The sequence below is a fragment of the Equus przewalskii genome, chromosome 21 (genome assembly GCF_037783145.1).
Source record: "Equus przewalskii isolate Varuska chromosome 21, EquPr2, whole genome shotgun sequence".
Classification (NCBI taxonomy): Eukaryota; Metazoa; Chordata; class Mammalia; order Perissodactyla; family Equidae; genus Equus; species Equus przewalskii.
The window spans coordinates 46443357-46467493 of NC_091851.1; the positions used below are offsets into that span (position 1 = coordinate 46443357).

Sequence of the window (24137 nt, forward strand, 5' to 3'; positions counted from 1 at the left end):
GAGAACTCTCTCATTGCCACCCAAGTTGGCACCAGCCCTGTCAGTGGCCGATAACAGCGTGGACTCACTAATGTGAGGACTCCATGTGGGTCACACGAGACCTCGTTTGCTCCCTGATTCACAACGAACTGTCGGGCGCCTCCTATGTGGCAGGCACATTGACGGGTGCTGGATGTAACAGTGGGAAGAAGCAGGGGGCAGAAACAAAGGAAATCATCAAGGTAGTTTGTGCGAAATTGCCACTGTGTGTGCCATAAAGGGGAGGGACATAGTGCTCTCTGGGAGTGTGAATAGAGAGGCCTGGCCTGGTTTGGATGGGGTGACAGGGTGGTGAGGGAACACTTCCCCTAGGGAAGTGACATTAATCTGAGATGTGACAAATGAGTAAGGAGATGTGGGGGTTAGGGAGTGGTAGGAGAGAGTATTCCAGGAAGAGGATATAGCATGTACAAAGGTCCTGAGGCAGAGAGGAGCTTTGTGGCGAAAGGAATAAAAGGAGATGGCTGCGTTCAGAGAGTGAGCATGTTCTGAGGCAGGACTGGAGAGATTGACAAGGGCAACCATGGTGAGGATTTTGGTTTTGATCTTGAGAGTAACAAGAAGTCACTGAAGGATTTTAGGCAGAGGAGTGAGATGTTGAGGCTGAATTTTGAAAAGTTTGCTTTGCCTGCTGTGTGGAGAGGGGATTTTAGCAGGACAAGAACTTTACTGGGAAGCCTCTCTCAGTAGGGGAGATGAGAAATGATGGGATCTGCCCCGTGTGGAGTGAGTGTAGACTGATGGAGTTTCTGAGACATGCTCCCCTCGTCTGCTGTGAGGCCACAGGCTGGCTCTCACATGTAGCTTTCAAGTTGCGTGGAGACTTCTGGCAGATTTCCGTCTTGGGAAGAAAGGAGACCAACTAGAGACTTCCACCAGCTCGCCACCTCCTTCTACTTGGAAATCAAGCAGAAAGGTGGGACCCCCCCCTTGACATGCACAGCCCACTTCCAGCAAAAGTTAAAAAGCAGAGGCAATGTTTGGACCTGAACTTGCATTCTTTACAAATGGAAGTTTGAGAGGAAGCTGAATGTCAAATGGAACAATATTTACTGTAAACAGCGAATGCACTGGATGTGGCAAAGAACTTTTTTGATGTCGGCTCTTTCTTTGAACTTTGGAGAGCTCTGCTCTTCAGCTGGCTCCTTTCAAGCATCCACCTTTTCACTGTCACCACCACATCACAGATTAAAGCTCGCTGCAGCAGGCTCTTCTATCAGTGCTCCTTGCACAGGTGAGATGAAAGTTGATGCAGATAGTGGCATCGTTTCCATGAGTAAGATGAGCACTGTATGGAATGAGTGGGCATGGGGGAGAGGGGCAGCGACCCGCACTTCACAGGGAGGGAATCTGGGGTTCAAAGGCCTTCTGTTTGGGGTGGAACGCGCGGAGTCCCAGTCCAACCTTTCAAGGGCATAACATTGTCAGTTTCCTAAGCTTATTTGTCACACTCACACGGATTCCATAATTGGTTATTTAATTATGATGTGCAAAACCAGAAATTAATGAGGATACAAATGATGAAATTTAATCATTTTGCCACCCCAAGGTAATGAACTTCCATCCTGACCTCATAGGTTGGGGGTGGAAAGCAGATTCCTGAAAAACACCTCTCAGCAGGCAGAATTCAAGATACAGGGAGCATTGATCACGTATTTTCTGTGTTTGTTGTGAGGGTCTTGAGGGAGACGGAATAAGCATGGCGACATGACAGTGACCAGAACCAAACACTCTGGCCTGGCGCTGCTGTGGTTCTGCTCCTCGCACCCACCTGGGGAAGTCGGTTCCATAGCCAGCTCCAGCACACAGGTGAGCGACCAGAGCTGAGAGATGCCAAGGAGCTTGTCAAGAGTTACATCGCGGGAAAGTGGGGGAGGCAGGTCTTGGATCCAGGTCTGCATCCAAGCCCATGCCGTGAGTGTGCATTCCTGCCTTTAATAAGCGCTTCCCAGTGTGCGTGGAGAAGAGATGGTCACAGACACCTGCTGTTGAGAGGCTCAAGACACAGCTGCTGAAATGCTCTCCTTGAACTCAACACACATGACATGGCACGTGCCTGGTCAGCAGCTCTCAGCCCTTCTCTTCAGACGACTTACACACTGCATTTACTTCATTGCACACACAATTTTAAATTCTCGTTCTTTTAAGATACTGCCATAGGCTGAGTGTTTGTATCCTCCAAGATTCAGCCCCACTGGCTTGGGAAGAACACTCGTCTCTTGGCGTCTGGCTTTTGTTTCTTGGGAGCAGATGTTTTGAGAGTTTAGCATGTTTTCTCTACTGAGAAGCTCGCCTCTCCTGCCCTTGGCCAATGCACTCTGCAATTCCTAACCTCGGAGCGGATGGTCACCCGCCTTCATCGGAGGCGGAACCCAGGAGGATGGCACCCCGTAAGAAACACGTCGCTGGCCTCTTTCATCATCCACCTGAGCGTGTCATAGACACTCTCAGAGCTGCTCTAAGGATGGCACTGGAGGGCACGTTCCACAAGTCTGCTTGAATGCCAGCAGAGCCTTCCTCTTTTCCAGCTCAATGGACTCCCTGAGCTGACCCAGCGTGAGTTCAGCTGCTGGAGGACCAGGACTGAAGGGCTTGGGGCTCCTGACTTGTCGCTGTGCCTTAAAATGAGTCTTGATCCTGAGCCCTCCTTAACCACCTTCTCACCGAGTCTCTGGCCTGACCTCACCCATCCCACACTCGGCCTGCATGCACTGATGCCCTCTCTGTATCCTTTCAACTTGCATTGGTCACATGCCTGCTTTGTGCTAGCGCAGTGCTGGGAGAATGCCCACTGGGGAGAATGCTCACTGGGGAGAGTGCCCACTGGGGAAAAAGTGGCCCCTCTTCCCATGCCTCCACTCACCATTTGTAGGATGAACAGGTCCCCTCCAGTCACCCCCCAACTCCCACAGGCTGCAGGCTCGCCTGGCGCTGCGGCTCTGGGGCACTCAACTGCTCCCCGGAGCTGTGGAACTGTCTACTCACCAAGAATGGGGTCTCGTTGTTCCCAAATCTGTTTGTGCCAGTTGTACTTGCTAGTATAATTATATCATGTAATTAAATATTACACAAAACAATGACATCTGAGTGCAAATAGGAAGAAGACTGTTGTTTCTGTTAAAACAGTTGAATTTTTGGAAAGATTCAAAAAAGGCAAGGTACTAAAAATTTTCTTTCAAATTTTGTTTCTATGAGACAGCAATAAAGGATTGAAGGAAAAAATTGTCACAATTCTGACTGATGGCTGCACCCACCATTGCTTCAAATTATCCTTGAGTTCTCACACGAGTTAAGTAAACTAGAAATTGCCCCTCGGAGGTGGAAACTACAAACCCGAAATCAGAGGGCAAAGGGGATTACTTTTCCTCAAAGGTTGGAATGCGTCACTGAACGTACGTCTAAGTTCTGTTGAAATGTTTAAGGCATATGTCACCATTAATGAGTCTGCACTGTACATGAGTTTTTTGATTCACTGATCCCTACTGTGTTGGGGAAGAGGATGTCTGCTGGGCAGGCGAGTGATGGAAGGACCGTGCGCCCGTAGGAGCTCATGGGAGGCTCAGATTGCTCCGACGTCCAGGTCCTTCGTTCCCAGATGTGAGATGTCAGGATAGCAGTTGCCTATGGGACCGTTTGAGGGTTGAACGAGGCAGCTGTGTGTAAAGGTCTTAGCAGTGCCCAGCACATACTGAGCACGAAGCACTCCAATTTTAATTGTTGTCATGGTTAAGAGAAGGAAGCTCGAAGAGGATAACTCCAAGGATGACTTTCCTTTTGGTAAATTTTTAAAAATAATCCTGAAAACAGGGGAACTCACTTCCTGAGAGAGAATAAAGAAGTGTAGACAGAAGATGAGGCATAAGCAACAGTTAGCCCACCTATCAGGCCTCCTTAATGTGCCCAGGGGGGCTGTCAGTTGGCCTCTTGAAAGGAAAATGTCATGTCCTGTGTGGTGGAGAGGCCGCCTGGATGCTCAGGCACCCAGCATTGCTATGTTTTGCTTGCAAAGCTTGTCCCACTCAGTGTCTCGTTAGAAGGCAATATCTTCTAAAAGGTAAAATATAGCTCATGTAGATTATTTAACTTTTTTCCAGCTCCTTCTATAATAAAAAAGAAACATACAGCATTGAAATGAGCGATTTATGGAAACGCATAAAGAAACACATTTTCCCAGCAAGTCATTGAAATTTAATTTAGAGATGTAGACCCAGATGAAGGGATGCATTTGAAAGCTCCTTGTTTCTCCTCGTTTCGGTGACTTTGCTGTGCCTTTGAGAGAGCCACGGAGCTCAGGAAAGGACCCACAGGGTCTCCGACATGGCTGGGCCTCCTCTCTGCGTGTAAAGGGGGATCACAGTTTAGTTGGCAGAGAAGTTTGGATACTGGTTCCACCATGAGAAGGGACAGGCCGCAGAAGGAGAAGTCCACTCTGGCATTGAGATGTGTATGAAGTGGTGTCTTCTTTTCTCTTATCTCCAAATCACTTGATACTACTGGGGAGTCATTCAACAAACACAGCGTTTGCTAAGTACTTTCTACATGCCAAGCAGGTGCTAGATGTTGAGGTATAAAAATAAGCACAAGTTACACCTTCTGCTTTCACATCGCCATGGGCCCTCACTCCTTAGGGGTCAATGCAGGGTTTCTCTGGCTTGGCTGCACGTTGGAATCACAAGGGATTCCTGAGTCTGACCCCACTGACTGTTTACTTAGCCTGGGTGTGGCCTGGGAGTGGAGATTTTTAAGAGCTTCCCAGGTGATTCTAAAGTGACGCCAGGCTTGAGGACCCCTGGGCCTATGTACTCCAGCCTCCAACAGTTCCTCTCCAAGATGCAAGGATGCTCTGTGGGAACACAAGCCCATTAACCCCTGACTATAAGTTAACAAGTTGTCTTTGACCTAGCAAAGTTCCAAGAGAGAGGAGTCTGGGGGGTGCCATTTATAGGACACAGGGGCTGGTACAGTGTGGGGCTGCCCAGGCATGGTGGGTCTAAGGTGGAGGACTCTGGAGGGGAGAAGCCTAAAGGTAATAATCACCTGAGAATCCCAAACCAACGGGGAACCTGGAAGATACCAGGGCAAGCTGAGTACCTAAAGGTGAAGCTCTGTGCTGGCCTGTGCTGGAGGTCAGATTGAAGCTGGAGGGGGAGGAAGAGGGTCAGAGAACAAAGACTGGCACTTTTTGGAAAAGATGTGTTGGTTACACCATGATCATTCCCCTTTGGACTTTGGTTTTTTTATCTGAGCTCTAAAACCACGGGATGTAGCAACTATTTCACAGTCTCTTAGAATCTTCTGAGACACAGGCAGCAGTGGTGGGGATGAGGTGTCACCAGAAACTGATTATCTTTTCCTGTGCATTTCTTTTGTAAGCTGGATGTCTTAAACTGACCTGCATGAAGGTCCCAGACTCAGAGGGGAAAAGAGAAAAACAGGTAGGCGATTTTCTCAGCACCATTTCCTGCTATGACATCATCATCACCACTGTCACCAACAAGAAGAATAACAATGTTGACATTTCCTAAGCTCTTATTAGTTGCCTATGTCCTAGCTGAGAGCTAAGTATTTTGTTCATTATCTCATTTAATCCTCACAGTGCCCCTATGGGAAGAGCACCTTTATTTCCATTTGACAGATGAGGAAACTGAGGCACAAAGAGATGAAAAACTTTACCCATGTTCTCAAAGTTGGTTGTCAGGGTCTGGACTTTTATTCTACTTACAGGGTGTTTCATAGCTGCTGGAAGGACATGAGATTCCCGGGTCAGACACAAGGGGCTTTGTTACTCACAGCACACCCGGCAGCGTGAACATCCTGTACACACTGATTTCTCTCCCCCACCCCACGTTCCAAGATGGCTTTCTAGGGAGGTCCAAGTGGATGCTGCATGCTCAGTGGGTTGGCATCACAGCTGAGGAACGTTGAACTTGGGGAATCCACGGCTTATGTAGTAAGTGGTAAGCAAGCCTGCTTTTTGTCCCAAAGGGAGTAAATACCTCACCCCTTGAGGTCGTTTGCTGCAAATGCCACGATGAGAAACGGTCTGGGTGGAGAGAGTGTCCATGTTCCTGCTTTCTTGACATTCCCAGCAAGAGACCCACGGAAGGGTGTCTCTCCCAGTGCTGGTATGTGTGGGAGCACGTGGTCTGACACCAGTGCAGGGGCTGTTGACCATTATTCTGCATGGAAGGTAGGAAGGAACGGACACTCAGTCTGGTCAGAGTTCTCTGAGCCTCTGAGTTTTCAGTCAGCTCTCAAAGCTGGGGGAGTCTGTGCAGAGCGACTACTAAGGTGAACTCTCCGCTGGAGTGCAGTGTGATTCCATGATGGCATTTGGGGTCCGGGCAATACCAACAGCATTTTATATACAACTGTCATGGTACTGCTTCTCGTCATACTGAAAAACGACTTATAAACACTGGCTTTTCCATTCATTTAGGGAGTCCCTCCCTTCTCCCTAACTGCACCCATCTCACACTTGGAAGCTCCTACCGCAGATGAGAATACCCGCTACCCCGCCTTGTCATCCATAGACATCCAGGTCTCTCTCCTCATTCTTGGACGTGATTGCACCCATCTCCCTGTACTCTTTCCACACAATTCGAGGTATATTCCCGGTGACTGCTGTATCTTCTTGGCTGATCTTCCCACTATCGTGAGCTCTCTGTTCTTTCGCTCCTCTCCTCCATAGATCTTGAATTTCTCTCAACCTCAGCCCTCATGCCCACTGGTCATAGTCTAGCCTGTTGGTTCTCAACCAGGCGGAGCTTTAGAAGATTCCAACATGCAGGCTGTACCTCAGAACTTTTACATCAGAATCTCTAAGGATGGGACCTAGGTGTCAGCATTTTAAAGCTCTCCAGGTGATTTCATTGGGTGGCCAAGGTTGAGAAATGCTGCTCTTGACATTGCACCCCCTCTATAAGCTCAGTGTCAAGTATCCCACTCATAAAAACTACACCTCCCACTTTCCAGCTGCCCCAACTCCACCAAGTCATCAATTTCATCATGACTTACATTCTTTTATTTTCAGCTGCGTCTGCCCTTTGCATCGTTAGTTCTCTTCTTGTGTAGCTTAGTTTCCATAGTGCCTCATAGGAGCACTCCCTTAAATACACTCTCAGCTGTTTCCCATTTCTCTTGAGGGTGTTAACATGGCAAAGCCCACCCAGCTGACATCCAACCCGCCACATACTTCTTGCTGCCCCTGGGCGGGTAAATGTGTCTAAACAAACAAACAAGCAAACAAGTGGAACCACTCAGTGCTCTGTATTTGTGTTAAATGCAGGACCCCAGACGTGTCTTCATTCTGCCCATCAATCCTATAATTTTTCTATAGTTTGTTCCCTTATCCACTACCTGAGACAACGCCTTCATAGCTTTTCTTCACACCAGCCACCCAGACCTCCTTTGCTGCATCTATGCCCAGCTCTTGACCTTGTTTCCTATTTCACTGAGAAAGCAGAAACACTCCAAGGAGAATTTCCATATTTTCCCATCTCTACGTGTACCCACCAAACTCATCCGGTCCCCAGACTGCCTTCTTCCCATCACTGCTCCTCTCAGAGGCCAGCCTCTCCTTTGTACACTAGAGCCAGCCCCTCTGACCTTCTCAAACGCAGCTCTCCAGAAGCTTTCCCTTGTGCATATTATTGAGCATTGCATTTCCGCCATCCGTGCAAATGTGCTGAAAGATGTCCTACCTCAAACAAACACCAGAAACCTCCCTAGTCTCCGCTTCCTCTCTAGTCGTTGTCCCGTTTCTCTGAGCTCTTTACAATAAGACACATAGAACACAACCTCAGTTTTCAGTGCCTCTACTCTCTCTCCTCCAGTCTCTCAGGAATCTCTGTGATCATGCTTTCATTCCCACCCCTCCACTTAAACAGGTCTCCTCAAGATCTCAGTGACCTATTGCTAAATCTAGGGATCTATTCTCAACAGCGCTGACATCAAGTACCACTTCCTCCTTCTGAAATACATTTTGACTCGGCTTTGGGGCCATTATTTTCTCTTACTTTTTCTTCTAACTCCATGGCTAGTTTTTCTAAGATTCCTCTCCATTTGTCATTGGATCCTTCTCATGTCCCCAATTTCTAAAGATAAGAATATCCTGGTGCTAAGCCTGTGGACCTCTTCTCTCTCTGCGCTCATTCTCTTGCTGATCTCATAGTCTTGAGCTTTAAATACCATCCAGATCTCCACCTGGATATCCAGAAGCCATCTCAACATGTCTGGAGCTCAACCCCTACCACAAAACTTTCTCTCCTACAGTATTTCCTATCTTAGTAAATGAAACACTACCTGATAGGTGCTCCAACCAAAAACGGGGGTCATCCTCAACTCCTCTTTTTCTTACACCTTACATGTAATCCGTCAGGATGCCTTTCAGCTCTACCTTCAAAATATGTCCAGAATGCAACCTACATAGCTTCTAGCCCATACGTGGCTGCCACCCTGGAGAACTACGCTGGCCTCCCAACCAGGTCCTGCTTCTGCACTCTCCCCTCCCCAACTTCAATGTCTACACAGCAGCCAGAGGGAGGCTACTACAGGTAGGTAGGCTCCTATCACCGCACTTCTAAGTGTGAGCGAAGGAGCTTATAAGCCGTGCTAAACTGCAGGCTCTCGTGGCTGGAGAACTTTAGGGCTTGGGAGAGAAAAGGGAGTGGGGTAATGACAAAGGAGCAGATCACACAGCCAGTAAGCAGGCGCTTAGGGGTCCGGCCCACCCGGCTGATGCCAGAGCATATACTTTTATGCACGTCACCTGATGGACACCCAGGGGAGGCCTCCTAGGGTAGGGCCACGGTGCAGTGGGCTCTATGATCTGTGAAGGAAGGCTGGCTGTAGGGGGAGGAGAATAGCATGGCAGATGAATGAAATTTCAGTGAATCCATTCTAGCGGAGGAAGAAACAACACGTTAAACATATAGAGAGTGGCTGGAATAACCAAAGACTGGGTATGACCACTTGCTATTATTATTTTGTGCCGTGACCCTTGTGCTCAGCCCTTGAGAGGGGTGCAGAGAGGAACAGCTGAGGCAAGGGCATCCCTTTGCAGGCTTATAGTCTGGCAAACTTGCCAAAAATCCCAAGAGAGTTCTGAACTGGCAGATGTCAGCCTTGCCACAAGGAGTTTGGTTCCAGAGGAAGCTCTTTGTCTTGTTGCACAAGGGGAGTCACTGATGCCAAGTGATGCACTGGAGACTACAGCTGGTTTTCTGTGTTTACTGCAATGAGACTCAAATGTGACGTTTAAGGCCCTCTCAGATTTCCTTTGCGTCCAGCATTAAGCCAGGGCTCCAGACAACTGATCGTTGATTGCTTCATTTATTCACATATATTAATTGAACATTGTATTGTATACTAGGCACCGGGCTAGCCGCTGTGGGTGGCAGCCAGACTAGCCCCTGAATTGTAAGGAATCCACCCATATTGAGCGTTTCCCAGTGCAAGTCTCCAGAATAATCCTTCTGATGCAGCGTCTCCCAGTCCTTCTTCGCAGGGATGTCTGCAGGGCTCTTCTCTGCAGCCGCCTCCCCGGCCGCCACATCTCTGTTGTATGTCGTCTGCATTGGGGGCGCGGATTTGTGATAGGCATTAAAAGCACCAGAGACATCCAGTCAGAGCAACAAAAATACATAGGCCGTCTTTGAGCAGTGGTGTTTTCGCTGTTCCATTTTTATTGTGACAAATATGAACAACAATTAAATCCATTTTGGTGGAATAATTGCTCACAACCCGATGAAGAATGTGGCTTAAAATGACAAATTTCCTAACGCGAACTGCCCCGCGTGATTTAAAGCCATCACATTACCCAGAGGAGGCAGGAGGAACGAAGAGCCAACCCGTGGCCGCCTCCGTTCCTGGATTGTCCAGCCTTCTGGAAAGGACAGCGCTTCCCCGGAGGGAGAATATATTTACATAGCTCCCAATGGCTCCTCCAGAGCGGTGGTCGGCTCGAGATAAACCTCCCAGAGCCTTGGAGGAGGGTATTACATGCACCACCACCAAGTCCAATTACATTGAAAACTAGCAGCCAGATTTCTCTGCCCTGCGGTTCCTAGAGTGTGAAGAGAGAAGGAACAAACAGACCAAAAAAAAAGTTACAGCGCCTTAACGACCAGACGACGAGAGAGTGAAGAGCAGCCGGTTACACATTCTCGCTGTTCCTCTTCCCGCGTGTGGGTCTCCAGGGAAAACTGGGGAGAGGTGGGGGTTCTCAAGCCCCTCCCTCCCCCTCCTTCCCTTATCGAAAGGCGCTGCAATGTCACCATGCCTCTGGATTTGGTTGCACTCGCCTGGAAATGCATTTTGGAAGAATTGGCCTAGAGAGTTGCCAGGTTCCTCATTTTCTTTCTTTTCAGTAATTAACTTTGTATTGAGTTCCTCCACCAAAATGAGCAGTCGGGCGTTTGTTCCAGATAAAAATTGCAGCAAGAAACAAATGGGACTTGAAATAAATAACGTTGTGTTGCTTGATAAATGCATTCGCTGCAGCAACGGAGACTCCCACCTAAGGAGATATAATTATGGATCTGACCTGGTGGAACCAAGGCCGCAGTCGCCACAGAAAAATGAAGAGGCTAAGCAGGGCCTGCGGGGGGTTATTCCCATATATTTGTCCCAGAAAAGTTAATCAAAGTGAAGCAGACACGGGGAAAGCCAGGGTTATTCTGATAGTGTTAAAAAAATTAAATTCCCGTAGCCCCTTGCAATCTAGTCACATCTCTCTCTTCCTCTTTCTTTCTACCTCTCTTTCTATTGAAACTGGGCCTACATGTGTATTTTCTTTGTGAAACATCATTTAGCTCTTTAACTTGCAAAAGGGACCTTGCAATTTCTTAGGGGAAGTGCAGAAGCGAGAAAAGTGATTGCAAGGGAAGATCCAGCATCCTCCTGGGCATCCTCAACTTCCGCCCTCAGAGATGGCAGAGATTCACAGTCTGTACTGTTTTTCCTGGACAAGCGTGTGGGCGAGGACCTGGCTCCTGGTGGCTCTAACTGGCGTGGGTGTGCCTGGTGGACATCTCTGGGAAGGTTAAGAGAGTCAACACAGAGAATTCCCACGGGCAGAGAAAGGACAGGTCAGGTGTTGTGAATGTCACAGGCTCCTTGCCCTGAGCAAATCACATGGCTGTGACAGGGCTGTCCTTTATCCTGCCTGCCATGTACCGGGCTGAGAGGTAGGCTGTGCTGCACAGGGTTCAAAGACCAGACAGAGCCCCTCTGGTGGGAAGGGGTTCAGGGCCAGGAACTCAGACGCTCACAGGGCATTACTGGAAGAGCTGGAGGAGGACTCTGCCTGGGACTTAGGACACGTCCCCAAGCACCACTGCCAGGCTGGCGCTGACCACCACAGAAGGCTCAGAAGGTCAGATCGGAGGCTACCACTGGACGTGGTGTGGTGGGAACCTCCCTTCCTCACCTATAAGCCTGGAAGAAGAAATCCTTGTTGCATCTACCACACAGCTGCCTCTCCACACCCTGCCTGGGTTCCTGGAGGTTGGAGAGCAGCTGAGTGGAAACCCAGCGTCTCCCTGACCTGCGGCCAGCAGGAAAATGAGCACAGCCACAGCGACAAGGGGTGACTGTGCCTACCTTCCCCGCCCAGCCTCCAGCCTCCAGCCTCCAGCCAGGGCCCTTTCTGCATCCAGAACCCACCTGCAAGGGGCCTGTTAGGGAGACTGTCTGCATGCGCGGTCGCCAGAGTTCCAGGAGGTACAGCAGGAGGCTGCCTGGATGCTGCAGCCAGTTCACCATCTCTCCCCCATCCAGTGCCCTGATTCGGGTGTGCAGGCCTCCTCTCCGCTCCCCTCCCTGCTTAGAGGCACACACCTGAGCAACACTGGGTCCCACGTGCCAGGCGGTGCTGCACGTGACCAAATGGGGCACCTATGGTGTTTTCCCACCCTCTGCCATTCCTATCTCCGTGGTTTTGGCCATATCCCCTCGGCTCTATGCTCTACCTTTACAATTTTGCCTTATCTAAATATCACCTCTATTATTATTTACTTATTGTCTCCTTTGAGTTGACTTTTTAAAAAATAGACTTTATTTATTAGAGCAGTTTTAGGTTCACAGCAAAATTGAGCAGAAGGTACGGGGATTTCCCATACACCCCCTGCCCCCACACCTGCACAGCCTCCCCATTATCAACACCCCACCAGCTGGCACGTATGTTACAACTGACGACCCGACGTTGACACATCATCATCACTCAGACTCCCCAGTTTACGTTAGAGTTCACTCTTGTGCTGGACATTCTGTGAGTTTGGACAAAGGTATAATGAGATGTACCCATCACTATAGCATCATACACAATAGTTTCTCTGCCCCAAATCCTCTGTGCTTCACCTGTTCTCCCCCCCCACCCCAGGCCCCTGGCTCCACTGATCTTTTCACCATCTCCAGATGCCTTTCACAGAATGTCATATCCAGTTGTGCATTGCTGAACAACAGGGACACGTTCTGAGAAATGTGTCATCAGGTGATTTCGTCGTTGTGCGAACATGACAGAGTGTGCACTTATGCAAACCGAGCTGGTACAGCCCACTGCACACCTAGGCTCTATGGTACGCATCTTGTGGGACCACCATCGCACAGGTGGTCTGTCGCTGACTGAAACGTCATTATGTGCCCAAGACCGTAATGGAATCATACAGTGTGCAGCCTTTTCAGACTGGCTTCCTTCACTTAGTAATGTGCATTTACGTTTCCTTAGTTGACTTTTAAACTGAAATAAATTTATTTGCAAAGGAATCAGTACCATAGATGGAAAACTAGTATCATTTGTATTACTAGGAGATAACAGAAACAATGAATATAATAAAAAGTGAATACATTTTTAGCTGGGTGTCATTAATTATCAGAGAATCTGAGCCCAAGATCTGTTTCCTTTAGTGAAAAGATAAATGAGTAAATGTGAGGTGTCAAAGATAAGCTCTCATGAAACTGAAACTTTTCTTCTTTATCAGAAGAATTGAAAAACAATTATAAAGGAACAGTGCACATTGCTGCCATGTATGTCATCTAAGATGATGCTGGTATAATAGTGGCAACAACTTCACACTTTTAATTATTTTCTCCTTTAACTCCCTCTGGAGTGCATATTATTATACCCTGTTTAAAGATAAGGAAATTGAGGGTCAGGGAGTTAAATAACGTGCCACACTGAGGAGGCAGTGGAACTGGACCCCAGGTCTCCGGCCCACGTGTCCTGCCTGTGCGGGAGAGGGGGTGACTTTGCCCCTGGCATTAGACCCACATGTGGGGATATGCAGTCTTTGCCTCTCCAGGGCTTTGATCAAAAGAGAGGTTTTCTTCTCCAACGCTGTCTCAGTCCCGGAGATCTCAGAGCAATTCGCCTTTAGGGCCAGTGCAATTGCTCTTTCCCGTCTTTGTGCTGGCTCTCTAAGGTGGAAGGCGGGCCGACTTTGTGCAGGTGGACCCTAGCCTGCGGGATTGGTTGGATCCGACTGGGAAGAGCTCCCTCCTCCACAAGCATTTTCCTTTCTCAAGTGTTGGGGGCTGAGAATCAGAAAGTGACATGTGGTGACCTTTCTCCACAAAGCAGAGCTTTCTAGCCTGGGGGTGACTGCCTCCATTAATGCTCCACACCTGGAAAGATTAGGACCCAAAGCTGGACTCAGTTTCTCAGAAAGCATCTCCAGCAGCCCTACAGCACCTTTTTACTCTTTTTTTGAGGAAGATTAGCCCTGAGCTAACATCTGTGCCCATCTTCCACTACTTTATATGTGGGAAGCCTGCCACAGCATGGCTTGACAAGTGGTGAGTAGGTTCACACCCAGGATCCAAACCGGCAAACCCTGGGCCGCCGAAGCAGAACATGTGAACTTGACCGCTGTGCCACGGGGTCGGCTCCCTGCAGTTCCATTTTAATTACTCCATGGCAAAGGATATAAAGGAATGAGGTGAATGCTTGCCCTGGCGGGTGGACAGTTTTCTTACCAGTGACCTGGGGAAGTGACCTGGCATGCTCTTCAGAAAGATGTGAGCTGTAAGTCCATCACCTGTGAGCATCTGGCAGGGGTTATTGTGCATGCAAATTTTATGCATGAAATTCAAACATGGAAGGAGATGCCCCCCAACTTTTACGACCAGAGGATAAGTTATGTGCTGAGTTATGCATCTGACTAATGTATTGGACACCCGTGCACGTCTGTCCCGGTTTTCTGGGTTGGCTGTGTCTTCAGTTCTGAGCAGGAAGATTGATGTCTCTCCAGGTCCTTTTCCACATCCCTCCCTTCTTCTTTTTTCATTCAACAAATATTAATAGTGTGGCACTATGCCACACATGTAAAGCAGCCCTCATTTCTGCCTCCATCAGGCAACGTGGTGTGGAGACTAAACTAGCAGACCCCAAGCGCAGGCTCTGAGTCCAGATTCTGCCTCCACACTACCTACCTGTGCAAACCTGTCCGATCTGGAAGTGGAGAGAACAATGCTGCCCACCTTCAAGGCTGCTGTGATGACTGGATGTGCATATATTTTAGGAAAGCAAGCACTGCAGGGAGATTTGGAGTGGAGTATGTTGGGGTGTTTTTCCTCTCCATTATGGGGCTGTGTGGGAGTGGAAGATGGAAACGGAACCCACTTCATCTAAGCCCCATGTGGAGAAATGACTGGCAGAGGGCAAAGTGTCACAATGGACATGACCAACAGGGCCTAGCTCCCTTACTTGATGAAGTTCTGGAAGCAATGGAGACCAAGGTCAAATGGGCTGTGTCATGATCCTTTGTTATCAGTCTGTTTATCTCAGTTCCATAGTCAGGCATGGGACATCAGAAGGCAGGATCCATCACCAGAGGAAGGAGTTGGCATGGACCTGGAAGGGTGACAGAGCCCCTTGCAGGTGAGCTTCAGGCAAGGTTCTAGTCCTCATGGAGATGGAGAGCTACACAGAGATGCCCCACTTACCAAGACAGCATGACACAGCAGGAGGCAGGGGCGACGAAATGGATGGGGACCAAAGTCCAGGTGCCACCAACACACCAGGTACAGCATCTTTGTACTTGTCAGAATAACACAAGAGCTCGGTCCCATCACCAACTGGGCTGAGGCTGACCCCTGCCCTTTCTTCCTTCAGGTCAAATGTCATCTTCTCGGTGAGGGATTTTCTGGGCACCTTATCTACAATTGCACACCCACACCCACTCTCTCTTCCTTGCTGCATTTTCCCTTTAGCTGTTATTACTATCAAAAATATCATAAATTTTAATTCTTTATATTGTCCATTGTGTGGGTCTACATGTTCGGATCTAAACAGGAGATCTCATTGTCTGGTTCCCAGTGATGGGCACACTGTAAGCCCTGGATAAATCTTTCTTGAATGAATGGTGGTGAGTGGATGTCTTGATCAGGTTAGTTCACACACGGGTCTTACAGCTTCTGTAGGAGGAGACATCCATGGATCCGATGGGGCTGCAAAGTAATAGAAGTCTCCTCGGCCTTTCTGCATTTCCGTTGAAGACGATTTTCTCCAAGTGAGCTTTAGCTGGAGTATTAATTATCCGTGAAACCTGTAGTGTTTTGTAACAGGGGCAGAGTTACTTTCTGTAAAGCTGACCTCAGAGTTATCCCTTTTCTCCTCTTTTTTTAGGCAACTGTAGGTAGAATGTAAAGATATTTTTTTAAATGCCAATTAAAAAAAGAGATAATCCAAATCCTCTCCCCTATTCTACCTCACATAGAGGACACGTAGCCAGGGCCATGTTTGGGAATTCTCATCCAGAGAATTTATGTATTTAGTCCTTTGTTTACTCATTCATTCAATCTGCAAACACTTGTCTAGCACCCGCCGAGTTCTAGGTGTGATGTGTGATAAAGAAACCATCCTCTTGGACCAAATGCTTTGAAGGTCAAGGAGGACAATTCATGGGGGAATGAGTATGGGATGCCGACAACGGGGAATGGCTGCGGTCTCCCAAAGAGCATCATATAGGTCTACTGAGAGAGGAAGCAAGAAGTAAAGGGTGATGGGTGTCTGTCTGCACAGAAAGAACAGAGATAGTAAGTGGATGCTATCTTTTTGAGAAATCAAGGGTAGTATTGCGAGGGAAGGGCCGGGTTAGAAGCTTGGGGGTTGAAGTGAGTATCGACATACTTTAAGCGGATGGAGCGTAGCCAGTGGAGAGAAGAGTTGGCCCCCAGGGTGGCGAGCCTCCACGCTCACTGTCATAGCAGCAGGCCGTCTAGTGGCTCTGGATGGTTGCTAAGGGCCTCCCCGGTGAAGGTGACCTGAGAGTCCAGCCAAAGGCGGGTCCCAAGGCCTGCAAAGGTCCCCCAAGGTCTTCATGGCTATACTTACTTCAGCAGGACCCTTGAAGAGGAATTTTTTTCATACGTTTGTTGGCCATTTGGATGGCCATTCATAATTCTTGTGAATTATCTTTTCAAATTCTCTTGTTCATTTGCAAATCCACTGGGTTGTTTCTTTTTTGTGTCATTTTTCTAAGAGTCCATGTATATTATAGCTATTAACCCAGTACCTATTACCTGTGCTGCAAAGTTTTCATTAAATCCTTCATTTATCTATTGACATTGTCTGTAAAGTCTTAGCCATATAAAATTTCTCAGTTTTTGTGTAGCTGAGCATAACTCTCTTTTCTCTCTTCTTTACGGCATCTGAGTTTGCGGTCTCGGTTGGGGATGTTCCCCTGCCACCGGATTCTAGATGGAATTTCCTAGATTTCTCCTGAGAGAGCACCCTCCCTCCTCTCCGGCCGGTAGAGCCGTGTCTTTTGTGAAGCTTTAATTAAATTTGAAATGGGAGAAATATGAACAGATATGAACTTGTTGCTTCAATATTCTATTATAATCCTGTACCAAGATCCTATTGGGAATTGCTAGAAAACGAGTGTTTTGACAGAACTTTGGGCAAGAAGAATTGGTCGGACATGATTCCATCAGCGGATGGCTGTTTCTTAACCTTCCGGCACCAATCCCCTCTTCTCTGGACAACAGCATCCCCAGTTTCTTTGGGATCTGTGCCTCCTGGCCATCCAGGGCGGTCCAGACGAGACCAAGCGGGGTGCACCTCCCAGTGCTGGCTGGGAGCCCAGCCCAGCCTGGAGGAATTGCTCTTGAGCTGAAAGAAGGCACAAGAGGGAAGGAAAAAGGGCCAAGTGGCCAGGCCCGTTCTTTTTGGGCTCATGGGCCTTTCCTTTTTGCCTCCATTAGGGCATGTTTCTCAGAAGCAGCTTGGCAATCACTGGCTAGAGCATGCTAGACTATTTCCTGTTTTGGACATTTCCGCGGCTCTGTCGGTCACCAACGCACTTGGAGATGCTCTGATCTTTGACACAGTTGGGGTTTGCATGCCAGGTCTGGGTCCAGGATGAATGCTTGACGGGCTTCGGCACTGCAGAGGAGCTCACTTGGCCTGAACTTTGGCGAACAGGGGACCCGGGCCCAGAACAGACCTGGACCAGGTCGTTTGGTTCCTGATGTGCAGTCAGAATCCTGGGGGCCCTTAGAGTGAGCAGGGGACGGACAGGGACTGAAGAGCTTTCTCAGAGCTGCCCCTCTGTGAGCTTGGGCAAGGGACGTTTGCCTAACTGTATGGGTGGAATGAGGACATTGGCTGGGGGGTGACAGTCCTGCTTTGCAGCTTCAATTCAAGCGTCTGAGCCCCACAGCACCGGAAGAAACTTTCCCAGAATGCAATGAAGTGTGTGCTCAGGGGGCTGGGGGAGCCCACAGTCTCTGCATTTTGATGCTGGTTTTTCACATTCAAAGCTGTTTACAAAGGCCAAACTGTTTGACTTAGTTTTCCCAAATTCACTACAGCTGTTCTAGTCTAAGTGACAGGAAGAAGAGATCAGCCGAGGCCTGAATTCCCGAAAACTGGGATTGTGGTGATTTTTTATAGGGTGAGTTAAGGCAATTCGCCCTCTCCACCCACCCCACTAGAGTCTAGAGGAAATACGCCATTGCAAGCGGTGTTTCCTCCTGTCTCCCCTCTGCTCTGAGTCTTGGCAGAATTCTTCTAGAACATTCACTCGTTCACACATTTATCCATTAAGAAAAATATCGATTTCATTCCTGTTATGTAGATTTCATGTTGAGTAAAACTAGATGTGGTCCCTGCCTGTCTTCAAAGAGCTGAAATCTAAGAGGCAAAACAGATAATTTTTAAAAATTATATAAATATCTGTAAAGTTTCAGTGTGAATGAGCACCAGGGCGGTGCAGTGCTTGGTGCTATAAAGGCGAGTAATGGGAGGACATGAGCTAGTCTCGGGGAACGGGAGGGCTGGAAGCCTTCCTGGAGGAGGAGATGATTGCTCTGAGAGTTCCCAGCAGAGGGATGGCATGAACAAGGGCCCTGTGGCAGGAAGGAGCTTAGAAAAGAAACTGGAAGAAGGTCTTCATGACCGGGAGTCACAAGGTGAGGGGGAAATAGCACAAAATGGAGCTGGTGAGGTGGGCAGGGCCACACCACACTGGGCCTCAGCACTGGTGCAGGAGTCTTGGCTCACCTGTCCAGCTGCCCACCTGTCCACGTGTCCCAGATGCGCTGCAGAGCCAGGTGTGGAATCGGTCTCAGGACTGGTGTTTCCCACATCTCCCCTCCCCACCCCAGCTCTATCCACGAGGCCTGGCTCTCATGGCGCTGGTGTTTCCACCCTGACCTTCTCCCCTCTCCTGACACCCACCCTGGGCACCTATGGACAGCGCATCACAATGGCCCCTCAGGCCCTCAGACTGCATGCCAGCAGCCTCTCCATCTCTCTGCTTCCCTCTCCCCTTGTTTCCACTCACTCATACTTTGTTTGCCACATTCTGTCCAGATTCTCCATCACGTCCCGGAATGCAATGAGTAAGAGACGGCCCTGGATGTGAGCCCCATCGCCATGGTGACTGGGACCATCGATTTCTAGTGTCATCTTCCCCTCATGCTGAAGCTTCACGAGGACAGGGCCCTGGCCTGGCTCCTTCCCTCTGTAGCCCTAGAGCCCAGAACAGAGCTTCGCTCATGGAGCAGACACCAAAAATACGGGTGGAAAATAAGAGCAACCCCTGCAGCTGTCCCCCTCCCACCCCAAAACCAGCAAAGCCGGTGACAGAGGAGCCTGCTTTTCATGCAGACACAGACAGACAGACTGACGGAGCAGCTGGCAGACCGGGAGACGGTGAGAAACAGGTTCCGAAAGCTTTCTGGCTGCCGGTACTTAACACCCAGAGCTATTCTCAATGCTAGTCACAGACATCTTGAACCGCATTAGAATAAACAGAATTCTGAATTATCTCCTCAGCAGTACATGAAATAACTGTCTGTCACCCAAAAGGAGAAGCAGAGGATGATGAATTTCTAAGGTAAAAATCCTAGAAGGGGGAAAAAAACCCACAGGCTGTTCTGGAAACTTCTCACACACCAAGTGGTTCTCTCTCTCTCTGTAGCCCCAACTCTGGTGAGTTGGGGCAAGTGGACAGCCATCAGGTAGACCAAGTCAGAGGGGTGAGCTGGGTTCTTGGGGATGCACGTTTGTTTGCTCCTGCTAATGGGGCCTCAGACCAGGATACACGGGCGTTGGCACTAATGCAGAGCCCTGTAAAGGAAGCACGAAGGGAAAGCCCGCGCCCAGCACTGAGGGTTTGCCCAGGAGGGTCCGCCTGGACTGGCTGAGGAGGCCCCATGAGATGCGCAGCGGCCAGCCGGGCTCAGGCCTGCTCTCGCGGCTCTGCAGCTCCTGATCCCCCACATCAGGACCTTTGTAAATGCAATTTTTGTGGAAAGCTTGGGAGGCACCTCAAATGCCTTCTCCTTCTATTCCTTAAATCTCCTGTCAGAACCAGGCGCCTGCTGAATGGTATGTCTGTGTGTGCCCTCAGAGGCCTTGGTCACAATGAGCCCCATCCTCTGCCTATATCTCCCCTTAGCTCACCCCCATCCCCATGCTGTAGCCACACTGGTCACCCTCCAGGTCCTTCAGCGGACCAAGGTCTGCCTTCAGCCCCCAACACATACCACAGGGCCTTTGCATATGCTGCCCCCGCTTCTGGAAGGACCTGCTCTATTCACCTAGCTGCTCCTTCTCTTCTTTAGGTCTCAGTTTACATGTCATCTCCCCCACCTCCCACCCCTAAAGTGGCCTTCTCTTTGATTCTCTTGCTCTCTCCTGTGTGATGTCCTTTGTAGCACTGACCACAGCTGCTGACGTTTTATGTGCCTGTTTTTGTCACTCTTTTACCAGAATTAATCTCCATGCTAAAAGAGGCTTGCAGGCCCCTCACCACTGCAAAGCACAGTGATGGGTCCGTGGTAGGGACCCAGTAAGAAATTTGTGGAGTGAAAGAAGAAGGCATGGGGCTGAGCACTTGGGGTCGCGCCCGCGTCTTGGATCTCCTCCATAGAAAGCAGTGTGATCCTCAGACACGACCTTTGTATCTCTCTCTATGAAGTCTGCTCAACCAACAAGCCAGGTGGTGACATGGCAGGCAGGGACATGCAGGCTTCATTCCTGATGGATTCAGATTGCAGTGACCAAATCAATGTGCGGCAATAGGCTTTGTCAGGACCAGTAAAGAATGATGGATTCCCACCCGAACGAGAGGTGGAGGGGGCGCTCTGGCTCTCTGGACAGACGGGCAGCTCACTCCCTTCCATGGCAGCCCCCACTCCACTCCCCTGGGACAAGTGTCTTATCAGTCCGAGCTCGTCCACACCTATATCTCTGCATCCTCTGTCAGCGGGCTGTCCATTTTGATAACCTGTTCCTTTCCCTAGATGTTGGATTTCTAATGGAGGTTTGCCTGGATATGACTGCCAATAGGGCTGGCCATTTGGCTTGTACTCGACATCATTGACTTGAGCACTGAGATACAAGGGGGCAGTGATCCGTCCCCCCGAGTGTGTTCCTGCACTCATGGAGAAAGCTATCAGGTGAGTGATGTCAGCAGACCCTCCAGGTGTTCCAGGCACCGTGGCTTTGTGGTTGATCCATGGCACTGTGTGCAAATGTCTACGTCTGGGACCCGGGGTGTTGGCTCTGTGGGGGACTGGAACTGGCCACCCCAAGATGTGTCTCTTCAGCATCAGGATTATTTGGGGCTGGTTACTTTTAAAAACTGCAGACAGGAAAGAAACTCTGAAAAGTAGAATTTACCTACCCTTTGTTAAAAGACATTTACATCTATGAAGGAAATCTCCATCTGTAAATGTGTCTCCCTCTCTGTACAGGAAGAAGGGGGTATGACCTTATCTCTAGAAACTCTTATCAATGCAGAAGGCAAGGACTTAAATCTGCATAATAACCTTACTCTTGTTTATTGTACTTGTCTGGTAATCTCCCAAGATCGACTCCCCCACCCCCAACATCCTCCTTTGTCTTTAGCTGAAGATGATATTTAAGGTGGTGGCTTTGGCCATTTTGGTGAGTTGCTCAGTTTGCCTGAGCCTCTCCCATGTATACATGTTACAAAGCTTTGTTTAATTTTCTCCTCTTATTCTGTCTCATGTGAATTTAATTCATGCGCTGGCCAGAAGAACCCAGAGCAGGTAGAGGAAATGTCTTCCTCCCCTACAACTCACTGCCTTCGTTCAAGGTACTGAGCTCCTGCCACATGCCAGGGACTGCGTGTGGAGGAGGATGCTCAAACCACGCAGAAGAGCGACACATGGCTCCTGCCTTCTTGGAGTTCAAGGTCTGCGGGACAGAAGGCCGTCAAGACCAGGGGCTCTCATACCACATGCTGCAGGATTGTGCCCAGGGCACTCCGCCCCCCGGGAGGGCAGAGGGGCAGTGACTCCTGTCAGGCTCTGTGGAGAGTTCCCTCCTCATGTTTCCTTTTGTGACAGCCACTAACCATCCACAGTCACACCTACCTATAAAGAAGGACCGATCTCTCCAGTCTGTGGGTGGCCCTGTGGGGTGACATTGCCAGTTGCATCTGTCGCGGGGCTGTCTAGATGATGTTTGTCAGGCACCTTGTGATGCCCAGAGATCAGCCACTACAGGGTTCATGCTCCCACTTTCAAGCTGCTGGGAAAAAAGAATGTCACGTGAGTCCCTCTGACCTGTCCTCTCAGAATCGTCAGCTCTTCCAGTGAGAACACTCATTCCTCGTGTTCTCTGAACAGCACAGCCAAGGACTTGAGTCACCATTTCCAAACAGGAACAAGAAGAATGCAAATTCCTTAGCTTAAAAATATATACAAAGCAGCCGATTCCGTGTGAGCAGGGACCCGTGGTTTTCATTGGTTGTCCGTGCTTGGAGAAGGATCGCTGTCTCCAAGTTGAAAAAGAATTCCTGCGGCTTTGATATTTGGAGCAAGTGTCCAAAGCCTGGTGTGTCTGCCTGGGTTTCCTCTGCACACCGCAGCTGGAGTCCACATTAAAGGCCCTCTCCCGTTTGCTATGAAAGATGTTTAATTGAAAGGCGCTTCCTCCCGCTTTGGGGAGCCTCATTTCTCAGCACCAGGTTTACACGTGAATTCTGGGATGACTGGTCAACAAGGGAGATGGCGTGGAATTAGCGCAGATGGAAGAAGAGTTTGGGAACTTGCTGGAAGAGGCCACGAGAGTCTCTGTATCACCTTCAATCAGGGCTAAGGCTTCGTGACACATTCACACGGACATGTGATCGGGGTGGCATTCACTAGTGGTGACACATGCCAGCTCCTTGCCCAGCACTTCAGCTCATCTCCCTACCACCTAGCCCCTCACTGCCAACAGTCTGATTCCGTGGCCTTCTTCCTCTTCCAGGAACATGGTAACTCTCTCCCTCCAGTTAGCCTCAGGACATTTGTACGTACTGCTCCCACTGCCTGGAAGGCTCTTCCTTGGCTCTTTGCCCGTTTGGTCCCCTCCTATTCTTGCCTCTCCGTAAACGTCATCTCCTCAGAGTGCTCCCCTGACCATCAGATTTGAAGTAGCCCTCCTCACCCTGCCTGAAAGTCCCACCAATTCCATTCACAGTACGACCAGAGCCATTGCTATCCTGTGCATTTGTGTGTTTACGTGTTGACTAGCCATTCCCTCCTCTGGGATGTTCACTCCCTGAGGGCGAGGCCACTTGTCTTATTCACCACTGTGCCCTGTGGCGCCTGCTGAACGAATGCATGGACGAGTGAACCCTTCCAGATCCAGGGTTCGAGGGGCTCTAAATTAAAATTCAAAAAGAATACAAATTACGCATACACAATGAGTTAGGAAAGGGGTTCATTTAAATTCTAAAAAGTTGATATATCTCAAAATCACAAAATCTATAAAATTAATGAATATGTTTATTCATTAGTTACCTGACTATTTAATACTTTTCTCCCTCCATTTTTCTGCTGCGTACTTCTTGCCTCTTCATGTGACAAAGACTTTGTGATATTGTTTTCAACAGAGAGATTAGAAGGATAATTCTATGTGTCTTCCAATGTGATTGGGTAAAGGGGTTGTTTTTATTATGGTTAGTGGACTGCATACAACATACAGATTGACACAGACATACTCACTGTCACACTGTATAAGTTTTTGCCCTGTAGACATAAGAATTCTGATGAGTTCTATTTCATTCCATCAAAAAAATAGTGTGTTGACACTTGTATATATGCATTCAATTATTCCTTATAGGGAGAATGTTCGTTTTGACCAGGTTCTGATGAGAACTGAGTCCTCTCCTTGTTGATAGCAAGAATTTTCCACCCTCTAGCTTCCGGCTCCATATGTTTCAAGCCTAATGTCTTCTCTCATACTTCTGGTGCTGGGTGCCAATGGGCGAGATCATATCATGACCCAACTTCTGGCCCTAGACGCGGTGACAGGACATGGGGAGAGCTGGCACAGTGGGTGGCAGGACCGTTCCTGGAAGCGTTGCTACTCTAGGACCCCTAGCCCAATGGAACTATGTGGAAGTGACTTCACACAAAGCTGCCCCTAAACCCTAAATAAGTGTGTCCCAGAAATGCCACAACCCTTTTATACCACCCGGTGTGAGGGGAATGTGAAGGAGGACGTCAGAGCAGAATGAGACAGTGGTCCGACCTGACTGAAGTTGAAATATCTTCCCCTTGCAAGTTTCCTAAAGTCTGTGACCACCTAAGCAGGTTACCGGGACCCCTCCTGGGTTTCCGAAGGAGCC

General features: G+C 49.0%; 2 long non-coding RNA genes across 2 annotated transcripts; one reads left to right on the top strand and one right to left on the bottom strand.

Moving 5' to 3' along the window:
- Positions 1 to 15273: 15273 nt before the first annotated feature.
- Positions 15274 to 18699, bottom strand: LOC139078318 (uncharacterized). Its single transcript, XR_011531256.1, has 2 exons — positions 18545 to 18699; positions 15274 to 15584 (listed from the first exon to the last, which is right to left on the bottom strand). It is a non-coding gene; the product is annotated as an uncharacterized lncRNA (long non-coding RNA).
- Positions 18700 to 18759: 60 nt separating this feature from the next.
- On the top strand, positions 18760 to 23295 carry LOC139078320 (uncharacterized). The gene is made up of 3 exons (XR_011531257.1): positions 18760 to 19382; positions 20794 to 20949; positions 21550 to 23295. It is a non-coding gene; the product is annotated as an uncharacterized lncRNA (long non-coding RNA).
- The last annotated feature ends 842 nt before the right edge of the window (positions 23296 to 24137 follow it).